The following is an 11,953-nucleotide window of genomic DNA, read 5'->3' on the forward strand; positions in this document are numbered from 1 at the left end:
GAAGGTGACATCATGAGAAAATAGTAATTGGTGGGGCACATTTGGGTCATGGTTGGGTGCAAGAGGGAAAAGGCCTAATGAGTACATGATAGGAGGAGAACTTCATAGTCCTCTTGTGAACATTGATTCTTCATGAACTGTTTGTTGACTTACACTTACCTCACCCCAGTGGAATCTGGGTCATAGGCAGCAATTTCTGCAGGGTATGGCTGAGACCAGTAACCTGACTAGATGGAAATCTGTTAAGAGAGGCATTTTTGAGCCTTAGGGAGGAAAAAAGGGGGGGAGCCTTCATTTTCAGGCTACCTGAGTTGCGACTCTTGAAGCAACGTTTTAAGATAGCTATGTCTTATTCTGAAAACATATATTGCAGAGCCAACAATATGTTCAGCTCTAAAAGGATGACCTATCTATCATTTAGGAAAACGAGGAATATGAAATACTTCTACTGGATTACCCAAAGATCTTTTCTAACATCTGCTCTAACAACATCTATAACCATAGCAGCAGCATGGATTCTGTACATGCTCTGTACTTAAAGAGTCAAGTTCTGCACTAGGTCCAATGTTTCAGAATAATTTCAGAGAAATACAGCATACTTCTGTCTCCTCCAATGTAGATCTTCCATTGAGAACAAATGGAGTGGAAGAAGAACTGGTGGCCGCCTGGGAAAGGGCGGCCGCTGGAGCTTTGGACTGCGTCGTGCCTTTGCGGCCTCTGACCCGATGCCGATCTCAATTAGCTCCTTGGTTCTCTGAGGAGCTGAGAGAGATGAAGCGTCGGAAAAGACGCCTAGAGAGCATTTGGAGGACTAGTCAATCCGATTCTGACCGGACACAGGTAAGGTCTTATATCAAGACCTACCTAGTGGCGATAAAAGCGGCAAAATCTAACCATTTTTCCGCTCTTATTGCATCTGCAGAGAACCGCCCAGCTGCCCTGTTTAGGGTGACCCACTCCCTTCTTCGGGGGGGAGTACGGGAAGATCCCTTGCAGGGTCGTGCTGAGGATTTTGTGCAATTCCTGCATGATAAAGTCGCTCGGATTCAGGATGGCTTGAACTCCGATTGGATGAGTCCACGGGAGGAGACCGGGGCAGGTCTTGAGAATGTTATCTGGGAGGAGTTTGATCCTGTGACTCCCGAGGATGTGGACAGAGTTCTGGGTAAGATTAGTGCCGCCACGTGTTTATTGGACCCGTGCCCCTCCTGGTTGGTACTGGCCTCCCGGGAGGTTACACGAGGCTGGCTCCAGGGGATTATAGATGCTTCTCTGAGTGAGGGTGCCTTTCCTGCCGCCTTGAAAGAGGCGGTGGTGAGGCCCCTCCTCAAGAAGCCTTCCCTGGACCCGGCTGAATTAGCTAACTATCGTCCAGTCTCCAACCTTCGTTTTGTGGCGAAGGTTGTTGAGAGCGTGGTGGCACGACAACTTTCCCGACACCTGGATGAAGCTATCTATCTAGACCCGTACCAGTCGGGCTTCAGGCGGGGGTACAGCACAGAAACGGCATTGGTCGCGTTGGTGGATGATCTCTGGAGGGCTCGGGACAGGGGTTGCTCCTCTGTCCTAGTCCTATTAGATCTCTCAGCGGCTTTTGACACCATCGACCATGGTATCATGCTGCAGCGGTTGAGGGGGTTAGGAATAGGGGGCACCGTTTTGCGGTGGTTCTCCTCCTTCCTCTCCGACCGCTCGCAGTTTGTGTTGTCAGGGGGACAGAGGTCGACCTCGAGGCGTCTCACATGGGGGGTGCCGCAAGGGTCAGTCCTCTCGCCCCTCCTGTTCAATATTTATGTGAAGCCGCTGGTTGAGATCATCCGTGGTTTTGGGGTGAAGTGCCATCTGTACGCTGATGATACTCAGCTGTACATCTCCACCCCAGACCACCCCAACGATGCCCTTGATGTGATGTCTCGCTGCCTGGAGGCCGTGCGGGTCTGGATGGGGAGGAACTTGCTCAGACTCAACCCCTCCAAGACCGAGTGGCTATGGCTTCCGGCGCCCCGATATAGTCAGCAGGTGCCATCGCTGACTATTGGGGGTGAATCTCTGCCCCCCACAGAGAGGGCTCGCAATCTAGGTGTCCTTCTAGATGCACGGCTGTCTTTAGAAGAGCATATGACGGCCGTGGCCAGGGGGGCCTTTTATCAGGTTCGCCTGATTCACCAGTTGCAGCCCTTTCTGGATCGGGACGCCCTACGCACGGTCACTCATGCCCTTGTTACTTCCCGGTTGGACTATTGTAATGCTCTCTACATGGGGCTCCCCTTGAAGAGCACTCGGAGGCTCCAACTGGTCCAGAATGCTGCCGCGCGGGTGGTTATGGGCACAACTCGTTGTGCCCATGTGACACCCCTCCTGCGCGAGCTGCACTGGCTCCCAGTGGTCTTCCGGGTGCGATTCAAGGTGTTAGTTACCACCTTTAAAGCACTCCATGGCATAGGACCCGGGTACCTCCGAGACCGTCTCCTGCCACCAATAGCCTCCCACCGACCAGTCCGTTCCCACAGGGAGGGTCTCCTCAGGGTGCCGTCAACCAAGTTATGTCGACTGGCGGCGCCCAGGGGGAGGGCCTTCTCTGTGGGAGCCCCATCCCTGTGGAACGAACTGCCCCCGGAAATTCGTAAGATCTCCGACCTCCGGGCGTTTCGCTGCTCACTGAAGACCCTATTATTCCGCCAGGCCGGACTAACAACACAATAGCTTTTAAATTGGGATATTTAAATTTATTGGGGTTTTAAATCTGAGCCACTTTATTTAATTATTTTAAATTTTATATTGTTGTTTTGTTTGTGTTTTTAAACAGGCTGTACACCGCCCTGAGTCCTTCGGGAGAAGGGCGGTATAGAAATAAAATTATTATTATTATTATTATTATTACAGAGTGTTGGCTTCCAATAGGTTTGAGTAGGTAGAACTGCATCTAGTTAAGTGAACTCCACAAAAAATATATGTTTTCGATCAATCCGGGGGATTTTATATGCACAACACTACAGCATTAAACCATACACTGTTTCTGTAGTATTTCTTAACATTTACACTCTTATCACCACTTGTGGATATTGTACAAGAACAACTGTATTAGTTTATGATGACAAAAAAAAAATATCAGAAGCCTGGTAGTACCTTTTTCAGATACTTAGAGTGGCTAGAGCGCTAGACAAATGTAGGATTTTAAAGTGAATTTAGGAACTTCTCATTCGATTCATCAAAAAATTTCAGGCAATCTCAGGAGGTTTCAACAAACACAATGGGCTGTTAACATATTACGATTATTAACTGATAAATTATTTGTAATCTATGTGACATGTAATTTGCAGATTTTTGTGCAGATTTGCCTTCCCTCCCCCTTCCTGGCTTTATATCATCACTTGGGCAGTTTGTTGTGTTACAATATTCCACACACATGTGCATATCAAAGTACTATATAAGCATACTATATAAGCATATCAACATTCATATTATTAAAATAATTTGACATTGTTTAAATCATATACTTCATTCCTTAATTTTTTTAAAAAAAGAAGTAAATAACCAGGTAAGTTCAAACTTGTTCACATCCAGTTTATCTTCCAATTCTGCAAAATCCTCTTATTCCAAGTGACAGATGGGAGAAAACTTTGCTTAGCCATTCAAAAGTCCAAGGGAAGCATGTTCTGCACATGCTCAGAGGCACCTCCCGTCCTTAGTAAGATAGGGGATTCCAAGCCTTGAATGGAAAGAGATCCAGAAATGCATGTCCAGGTCGGGAGCTGGGGGGTGGGGAAGATGGTGCTTCTCTTTCTTTGTTCCCTCGGCAGATCGCTGAGGAGAAACCCGAAGGAGCGGGCAGGCCTTATCGTGAAAAGGGGGTGGGGGGGGGAGTGTTTTCCCTTGCGTTCTCCCTAGAGCTAGTAACGGGTTATTGGGCGCTTCCGTATAAGGCAGGGAGGCGGCGAAGGGACACCGGGAGGAAAAGAGGGCGGCGGGTGGACAGAATGAAATGGGGCAAAGAGGAAGGCGATCGCAAACATACGAACAAAGGAGCAGAGCAACGCCGCTCGCCCTTGGGAAAGTCTTCTCCGTAATTAAGCGCAGGGAGGGATTTGTTGACCCAGTTCTCAACAGGAGCGACCTATATCCTGCACGATCTCCTTACACGAACGTGTCATTGTTCGTAACTACGGGTCCTTCGAGTAACCGAGAGACGGAGTAGGACCCTCCCCTCCCAAGGCTGAGAGTCTCTGGAGCAGGAAGAGCTGGGCTCGAACAGGAGAGCGACAGACAAGTCTAACGCATCACTTTGCGGTACCTTAATGGACGCGATATTTGAAACTAATACCCCCCCCCAATACAAACTTGTAAGCAAAATAAAAACCACGAGACTTTTGGCTCAATCAACCTGCTTTTGGCCCCCGAGAGAAGCCCACCCAAAGGCTGCTGCGGCCAGGCCCGCGTCTCCCTTCCGCCCCGGCGGCGTCACCTCGCTTGGCTGGAGGACGTCCGCTCCGCAGTCTGGACAAGAGGGGCCGCAGCGACAATTCGCATCTGCCATAGGCGCCTCCCCAGCGCATCAGAGACGCCCTCGCCGAACTGAGTTCAGCCGAGGACGCCGCCTTACCCGAGTTAACTCCGGCACCCGGCCAGAGGGAAGAAAGCGCGAGTAGGAGCAGAGCCACCGATCCAGGCCAGCGGCTCAGGTAATATTTCACCCAGGGCTGCCTTACCGCCTCTGGCTGCCCCGAAGGGACCTTTCGCTCCGTCCCGTCGGCCGACTTCAACCGCTTCGGTTTTTGCTAGAGCCCCAGGAGGACAACAGGCGCGCGCAGTCCACAAACCCAGCAAAGCAGCAAGCAGGTGCCTCCTCCAGCATCTGAGGAGTATCTTTCAAAGCATCCAGTTCGGGTTTTCCCCCTCCCCTCTCCGTTCACAGGGGTCAAAGGATCTTTATTTAGAATGCTATTTGGTTTTTAAAACACCACCATAACGGAGCAGAAACCCTCGGGAATCTATAGGAACTATCTGGTGATCCATGAACTACTGTATTGCAAACCCCTACACCTTCTACCCCTCCTTGTTTCACAAGTCTGCATCTGCATTTATATTGGAATTTTTGCTCCTCTAATGTCCAAAGTTTTATATGGCCTTAGACACTATATTGCTGCAAAGAGGGATAACATATTTTAAAAATCAGTAAAAGTTTGTCAAACATAAAAGGAGGATGCAATCTGGAGTGGCTGATTATGTGTCATTGAGTCATTTTCAGGTCTATGGCAATTCTCAGTCAGAGGTCACAGTTGTCCCAAAGGTGTTTTTTTCAAGAGACAACGGGACTTCCTGGTTTTTCTTTGAAGACGTTTCACTTCTCATCCAAGAAGCTTTTTCAGCTCTGACTGGATAGTGGGGAATGGAAGGATTTATATTTCCTACAGACAGCTGATCATGTGCATCCTTTTAGAGAGTCATTGACACACTTGGAGGTTTATGTGTCCTCAGGGTCACCTGAATAGTGCAAATGTAGTCAACAAAGTATGTGTGGACATACCACAGATTGAAGATATGTCTTCCTCTATGTATGTTTCAGCCCTGTAATGGAAACCCTCTTACAACCACAATTTTAATGACGTGATCAAGTTTGGCACCCTTGCTCTAAGTGATGGATCACTTAGCATCACTAAGCAACTTGCATTCATCTTTTGGAATAGGAATCAAATGAGCCCAAATGAAACAGAGTAATGAAATACTGGCAGGTATCCAAAGACTATAATTCTTGAGATACTTTCTGTGATTTTATTTTGAATTGAATTAGCCCTTGAGACACTCACATGTAAAAATTAAAAATGCATTCCTGTGTGTATTTTAGTAATTCTAAGTAGAATTGCACACAGTTTCAGTTGCCTTCCCTAATGGTGAGCAAAGAATGCATAATACTTGGGGTGTCAATTTAATTGAATATTGAGATTAATTTGGAATCATTGAAAATGCATTTAAGCATTTTAAAAAATCCAACATTATGGCTACTATTACTATTATTATATTTTCTGAAAAATTAAGTGCATCAAGGCTTGATCCTGTAGGAATGTATGGATGTAATCAACCAGTTTTCCACTGATTCTCTTCTGTGTATTTATTTTCCCACCGTCAGCCCTTTTGTATTCTTCCATCCCCTCTTCCACTCTGTGGTTTCTGGCAGCTTCCTACTAGGTAATAATTTACTCACACCTTCTAGGAAACTAGTACTGATGGAAGCAAAGTGAAATGAAAGAGGCAAACAAAATGGAACAAGTATGGAATGTATGTGTATTAAAATGACAGTTATTTATGGCAGCTGGTCCATAATGCATTGCAGAAATCTTACATGACTGAATCTTTTTCTTTAATCTCTTTGTTGAACTACGCTGTAAATTTCAGTTACACCTTTGTTCATTTGTTGCCCAGCAGGTTTTTTGCCTCACCTTATTTGGTTTTATTTACTAAATTCTTTTCCTTTAAAAAATGAGAAGCCAGCCCACTGCAAAGCAAAACACCAGTGTAGATTATTTTCGATAATGCTACTGGGCTTTACATGGATCCCACACACGTTAGCAATTAAACTTTATAAATGCCTGCAGTTCAGAAATACATGTTTGGTCTGGAAACATGTCCACCTGAGAGGGGTACCCTGTAATAATGGATAGCATCATCAGGTGGTTAGAGGGTGTGCTGTGTTATAGTGTAGTGGGGAATCCAGTTCTCTACTTATGCTTTTTATGAAATCAATATCTTAAAATATTTTACATAGCAGCCTTATAGTGAATGTGCAACTCCATCTATGGCAGCCATTTTCAGAGAGCACCATAATAGGCTCTCCAGATTGTAAAGTTGGCCAGTGACTCAGAAAACTTTCTTATCCTTGTTTTAGTTTACATATCCTGTCCGCTTGGGGAATGGTGGTAATCCATTTGTTGGGGGTGGGGTTGGAGGAGCTTCTATTGTGAATTCATTCAACTCAGATGGGATATAGCATTGTACCGTCACACTAACTTGCACATAACACAGGGTGTCAAACTCAAGGCCCATGGGCCGGATCTGGCCTGCAGGGTGTTTAAATCTAGCCCACAGGGCCACCCTGGAAAGAGTGAAGGACTGGCCCACGGTGCCTCTGCCAGCAAAAACAGAGCTCGGGAGGGCCGCAGCTTCATTTTCAACTGTAACTCTCTCCTGCAGCCCTCTGCCAGTGAAAATGTTTTCATTTTCATTCACCACAGTGACATTGATCTGGCCACGCCCCCCCCGCCTCATCCCCACAAGGCCAAACACAACCCTGATGTGGCCCTCAATGAAATGAGTTTGACATCCCTGACATAACACATTCAGTCCAGGCAATGCCATCATCTGTTTGCAACTCTCACTTTGTTTTTGTTGCTTTTTCAATGCACTACATCTGTTAAGCGCTGGTGGTAAGATTGGGTTTTTTGTTTATTCCTGTTTTGGATTGTTCTGAGCTACCTAGCATCATTGTTTGAGATAGACAACCATATAAAATAAATAAGTAAATGATATGGAGTAGTTTTACAATATCTTTTTATTTGTAGTGCTGGAAATTGTTCGAAAGCAGTATCTGAATGTGAAATACACTGGAACCTTGAAAATATGTTTTATATCATGCAGTATTACAGCATGAGTCCAATCTGTGAGTCCATATAACCCAAAAGAGAACACAACGAATGGAATTACAGATATGAGGTATACAGTAAATGCCTTATATCCTCAGTATCTACTTGCACGCCCAAGATTATATTTGTTTTGGCAGTGCGGTTCCAGTGAAACCAAGATTTTGATTCTAGCTTAATCCTCTCCTAGTTACATAAGCACTGATCCAGGATGTTATAAACTTTTTTGCCAGGTGGAAGGTACTTCAAACAGATGGGCAAACTGCCATAGCATTGTGCAGGTGCACTCGATGTAATCCACCTCTTTCCCAACCTCTTTCTTGCAAACACACTCCATAGATTACACAAGAACTCATTACTGTTATGTAAGGGACTGGCATCAAACCAGCATATCTTGTACTATATCTCAGATCATTTGATAACAGCTGGGAAACATCAATAAACAAAACACAGATGGTGATGTAGGGAGAAAACAGAAAGAACTTATTACCCAGGAAGAACATATGCAAAGGTGCCATGCTATCAGGCTGGATATATACGGTATGCTTAATAATCCTTGGTTCCTTTCGCTCTTATCTGACTTGTGAATGGGTAACTGAAATTCACTCTAAAAAGTTGTGGTGAATTTCCAGATGTGATGACTCTATCCAAAGAAAGAATTATGAATATGAAGCAAAGAACAATGTAATTCTGAAGAGGTCCTTTATATTAATTAGGGAGAATCCTGCTTTTGAATTAAAGCATGGAGCCAAACACAAAGTTGTGAATAGCTGGTTGAGACAAGGGCAGCCTGTAAAGATAAGGAAAGACAACCTAGTCATTATGAGCAGATCCATCTGATTTCCTTTTTCTTTTTTGTGGTTGCTCCACACTCCATTGAAATGCACAAAAAGCACCCTCCAAAACAGTGAGATAGCTAGAATGTTTTTTTCTGCTCAAAATGTCTTATGCCACTCTAGGAAAGAGAAAAAGCAGAAAAGATGAAGGATGAAGAATGATAGGTTGTTTAAATATAAGAAAGAAAAGACAAGCAAGGAGGATGAACATGTGTGTATAATGGGCTGGGAGGTCACAGCAGTGCATTCATTTTATAACATGCATCAGCATAGAACTTAATGTTCTCATGTGGTTATTTATAGTGTTTGCTACTTCTTACTGCCTGTCCTCACTCTGCACTAGGATTAGGTGCTCAAAGCCAAGCCAACTGGGGAGGAAGGGATTACTGGATTATCCGACAGGCCTGGAAAGTGGATAGAATGTAGTGCTGTGCAAAATATTGAAGATACACGAATCTCACTGATTATAGACCAATGCTCTTCGTGTAACAGGAAAGCAAGCCAAACTAGATCTTTAGTGAGAGGGGCATGGCCTAGTAGTGATTCTAATGGGTTCTTTTGTATAACTGTAGCTTTCCCCTTTGCTTATGCACTGTAAAAAGAAAGGAGCTTCATTTTAAGAAATGCAAAGCAGGAAAATATGCACATTATTTGTTTGTCCTTCCAAAGTTCTCCCAATCTTAGATAAAATGAAATTTGAATATCACAGAAATCAAGTCCCAAACGCAATACTTATTACAGAAGAAATAATATAGATTACTGTATTTAGGGGACCATACTGTAGATTGAAAGACCCACTGAGAGAATTTGTTTTAGAATCAAAGCTACAAAGTGTGGCTAGATGGCCTATATCAGAGATTTCTTCAATATCTTATTTAGTAGTATTATGTTTGACTATTACATTTATTTGCTGCTCATCTCTCAGTGGAGCTACTCTGGGCAGCTTACACAAGCAGAATGTAAAATTATAAAAAATGTAAATAAAAGTACTGTAAAACCCTGAAATAATATAAGTATAGCAATATGAATTAAAAGATGGGCAGGGAGGCAACAGGATAAGCAAGTGGGGAGGTGAGGTCTGCTATTAATCTAATAGCCACCTCCAGTATGGTGCTCTCCTATTGGGTCCCTAGGCTAATGGGCAGAGCCAGCTCTTATGGAGGGACAGGAAGATGGAAACAAACCTCACCCTGGGGGGCAGGATGTTCCAGAAGACTGGTGCTAAGGCAGAGAAGATTTCTCCTTGATCCCGCCGGCTAGAGTTCTTTGACAGATGGGATACACAGCAGGCTTCTTCTGCTAGCACTAGCAGGATGGGCCTCTCTTAGTAGGATGAGATGATTCATCAAGAAATCTGGACTCATGCTATGGTGGGCTTTAAAGGTCATAACCAACACCTTGACCCTTAAACTGACCTGGAAGCAAACCAGCAGCCAGTGCAGCTCCTAACGTACTGGTGGAACATGGGCCATTTTAGGGGCCCCAAAGACTGCTCATGCTGCCACACCTGCATTAGCTCAAGCTTCTGAATGCATTTCAAGGGTAGCCCTATGTAGAGCACATTGCAGTAGTCCAGATGAAAGATGACTGAGTGTATGGAGTCCTGATCCAGGAAAGGTCACAGCTGGTGCACAAACTGATGTTGGGCAAAAGACTCTCCTAGCCATGCTCACCACATGCTCTTTGAGCAGGAGTATGCAACCCTTTTCATGACCATTATTTCAACAGGCAATTTGCTAGTTAAGAGGTTTGTCCTTCTGTATTTTAGTGTGTACATGCTAATTTATGATAGTGGCAACTATCAAGAGTATTTGTCAAAACATATTGTGAAATAATATAAAACTAATTGGTTTAATTTGTTATTTTCATTACATACATCTTTTATAATGCTAAATTGGAAATAAATTTACCATATTAGTGTTTGTAATATTTTATCAAGGACCACATAATGCCATTATGTCATATTGGAAACTGATTAGGAGTCTGTTGCTAAATGTGAATTGCAATAGTCTAAGTGTGGTCCATAATATATAGAGAAGCAAAGCTCTATGGTTGAAATTTGTTCATATGCTAAAGACATGTTAGAGAAAAAAATAAATTAAAAAAAAAACTTAGTATAACAGATATCAATTAATACATTTGATTAGGAGATTGAAATACATGTGTTTGGTATTTCTAGGAATATTTCTGGCTTTCTCTAAAGCCAGAGAAAGAAACATTAGCGTGGCTATATCCTGCTTTCGGTACTTTTTATAAATTGAAGCCTATATACAACATCTCTCTTTATGTTGCGGGTATATATATAAATTTGTTTATTTCAACCATGCTTTGACATTTCCATTGTGTGTAGCAAAATGTTTTGCTACCTAACTAGAAATATCAAATGTCACCCACTTGTGAAAGACAAAATGCATTACAAATTTACAGTATTGCAGTATACTTTTCATCTATCTGGAAATAAAATATGATATGAATAAGGTAAAGAACAGTTTGAGTTTTTCAAATACTCCCCAATTTGACAGTCTAATAATTTTGACTGATGTTGTTTAGATATTTATACAGAGCATTTAGTTGGCTATCCAAATCAAATAGCGTGACTCCAGATGGCATACAAATATCTTCTACAATGAACACAAAACACAGTGGAAAGCTACATACCAAATTAGAAACTAATTAAAATAATAAATAATGACTAGAACTAAACTATACTGTAACTCCTTCAATTGGAAGTCTATTCATTGTGACCAAAAGGCCTGGACAAAGAGCCAGGCCATAGCTGCTTTTCTAAAGGCAAGAAGGTTCAGGCCCAACCATTTATTGGGGGAAGATTGTTCCAAAAGGCAGGTCCCAGCATTGAGAAAACATTGCCAAGGTCCTATATGGTGAACTGGAGTGCACCCTCCCTTTTGGGAAGCCTTTGGGACAGACAGGTACCCTTGGATCAGGCAGTCTATAAATAATCTGGTCCTATATTATCTACGGCTTTGCAGATGATAATCAGGACCTTAAATTGTGCCCAGAATCTAAAACACAGAGACTGCACTCCATCAGACCATCACACTTTCACTCACCTATTTTATATTCTTCCTTTATTCTTAGTTTCACAGACTCAAAGATCCATCTTCCTTCCTTTCCTCTTCGTCCTTTCCTATTTATTCATCTGGCATTCCAAATCATAATCTTTCACATGCCTTACTATAGTCATCAATTGATGGCCTCATAGATATTGATTTGCATCATCTAATATGATCGATCAACGTTTTCACATAGCATTTTTTAGTAAGATAGAGAAAATAGACTTGTTTCCATACCCTATGCTATGGAGAACTGATCAGTTTCGGCATTCTGATGGCACTATATCACAGATGCAATCAATTGTACTGTAGGAAGTTAGCATCCACCTCTCTCCTAGAAGAATGAAATATTTTAGGAAATATTAAAAAGGCAGAATATATTTTCCCTAAAGGAGAAACATGTTTCTAAAAA

This window comes from Pituophis catenifer, unplaced genomic scaffold (assembly GCF_029215685.1).
Source record: "Pituophis catenifer annectens isolate HBS135680 unplaced genomic scaffold, rPitCat1.0.hap2 SCAF_2, whole genome shotgun sequence".
Taxonomy (NCBI): domain Eukaryota; kingdom Metazoa; phylum Chordata; class Lepidosauria; order Squamata; family Colubridae; genus Pituophis; species Pituophis catenifer.